General features: G+C 26.2%; 1 protein-coding gene across 22 annotated transcripts in view; it reads left to right on the top strand.

The window, feature by feature from the left end:
- Positions 1–2,464, top strand: part of LOC107995379 (toll-like receptor 7) — a 50,058-nt gene that overhangs the window by 24,009 nt on the left and 23,585 nt on the right. For 18 of the 22 annotated variants that reach the window (XR_009828944.1, XR_009828943.1, XR_003697073.2 and 15 more), the window contains 2 exons: positions 86–529; positions 614–1,032. The exons of the other annotated variants lie outside the window; for them this stretch is intronic. The gene's annotated coding sequence lies outside the window, so the exon portion shown is untranslated. Of the gene's footprint in view, positions 1–85; positions 530–613; positions 1,033–2,464 lie in introns of those variants that run through there. 22 annotated transcript variants of the gene reach the window in all.

Raw genomic sequence — 2,464 nt, 5'->3', positions numbered from 1 at the left:
GTAAAACAACGCAGTTTTTACAAATCACGTTTTCTTTTCTTTTTATTTTTTTCCCCGTTTCTAACTTTTCAATCCGTCTTTTTAGTTACGTGGTAATAATAATAGCCGGACGCCATTTTGAGCATCTAATTCTCGGATGCAATCGCAGATTTGGCTTTCTTTATCATTAGATGCATGCGTGATCGAGCAATTGAGCAATTGCGTTCGAAACCTTTGAACATCGAGCAGAGAGATTTCCAACAATCTCTATGATTACTTTTACAATTGCAGTTCAAACTTTTGCGGTTTCGCGTTTGCTGGAAGCCTTTCGATAGACGAAAAAATTGGAGATTTTTTATATTTTTATGATTTTTTTAAAAATTGAACAGCTTGCATTGAAAGGAGGATCAATAACAACTTTAAGGAAATTAAAGAAAAAAAATATAATATAGAATTCAATTAAAAATATATTTGCCTTCCTTAGCTTTATAAAAGAAAATTTATTATTATAGATTATATTAAGCGAATCGAAAAATAAGAGTATGTATACGTAAGTAATATAAAAATTGAAGTTATGAAAACATTATATGTGATTTAACATGTAAAAGTAATTTTTAATGCTTTATCGTTTTAGATAAAGCAAAGAAAATTACTTGTGAAAACAAGGGAACGAACTGGATGTTGAAACGAAGCTGTGATTGGCGGAAATGGAATAACTGATTCGCCGATATTTCATAATTTCCGGTATGCCGGTAATAACGAAGACATCCTTGGTAATGGTAATACCAATAGAGAAATTTATTCGAATGTCATTTTGTATTCGTAGAATACGTAGATTTTATTCTACCATTTTTTCCTATTATTGTTTCTCTAATTTTAAAATAGAGCAGTTAAGTATAAAGTATATATTCTTCAAGAAAGGATATATATCACATTAGGAATTTAAATATGATATCAATTTTTTTCTAATATTGATTTCTACAAATTTCAATGAATACCAATACGAATGAATTTATAATTTTTTTCTTCTATTAAAAATTTCATATAAAATTATTTATAAAATACTTGTATTATTTATATTTTATAGATAATTAAGAATGATATCAAAAGTTTCATTTATCATTCTTTTTTTAATTATATATATATGTATGTTGGTTCAATAATATCAGTGTTCACAAGTTTAAAATCAATTTATAAAACGAGTTAGACTTCATCGAGGTGCCTATTGAATCTCGTTACGTTTCTGTGCTAAATACATTATCATATCACTTATATTCAATAAAACTATTTTTCTTTATGATTGAACTCAAGGTTATATATAATTTATCATATAATTTATATATAATTTTTTTTATATAAAATTATATAATTCTTTTTTCTATAATCTATTATTACATTATTATTATTATTATTTTATATTTCTAATTAAAATATATATACAAAATTAAAGTAAACATAAATACGAACGAATTCTTAACAGTTAGAAAAATTATCAAATAATTTTTAAATTTCCAATTTTTCCTCCGTTAAAAAGAAATAATTAAAAAAAAATAATTATTTATATATTCCAATAATATAAAAATATAATCTACTATAAAGTTCTTTTTCATGTCAGCATTTAATTTAATAACGTATGTCAAGAATATTTCCTTGTTAACTAGAAAAAAAAATAGCCAATAATTTAACGGTGAATTCGTTCAATTCTTTCTTGTTAAATGAAAAGCACACCCAACAGGGATATGGCTATTGTCAGCTCGCAAACATCGATCGAAAATCCAACTAACACTAGCAAACTTTTGGCCAATTCAGCGAGGCGAATTGCTGAAAACGCATCCACTAATTCCCTTCGTCCCCTTTTCACAAATCTCTTGCTTGCTTAAATGTAGCCCTGTACAATGGCCCAGGAGAGTGCACGAACGAAGTTTCGATCGTGCACTATTTTTGCCACGTTTTGCAGACTGTTTCTAGCTCCATTTTCAAAATTACTTCAACTCCAATAATGGAATATTTAGAAAAATATAATGTAGGTAATAATAGATCATGCCAAACGATGGGATTCTTTTTTTGAATTGATCAATATTTGACAAATACATAGCCCATTTATTTTTTATTCATATTATATATCTGAATAGTCTTGTAAATTTCCCTAATCTCTTTTCTGTACATTTTGAAATAAGGAGAATCAGAAAGGAAATTTATTTAAATCTTTGTTTGTTTATTCATTTTACTCTTTCTTAAAACGGTAATTAAAAATTGTAAATTATTGCAAATAAAACAGAATTATCGGAAATAAAGGAAAACATTATTATTATCTTTGCTAAAATTTTTTAATATTGAAATATATTTAAAAAAAAAAATAAAAATTTCTGTACCTATCGCAAAATTGAATTTCACGAGAATCTCTCGTAAAAGAAAATTCCTGTTATGAATTGACGACAGAAAAATCGAGAAGGAATAAAGATTGATAAGATGCCAGGAAGCTTCT

The sequence above is a fragment of the Apis cerana genome, linkage group LG2, assembly GCF_029169275.1.
Source record: "Apis cerana isolate GH-2021 linkage group LG2, AcerK_1.0, whole genome shotgun sequence".
NCBI lineage: Eukaryota > Metazoa > Arthropoda > Insecta > Hymenoptera > Apidae > Apis > Apis cerana.
This window is presented reverse-complemented; position numbering and strand designations above follow the sequence as displayed.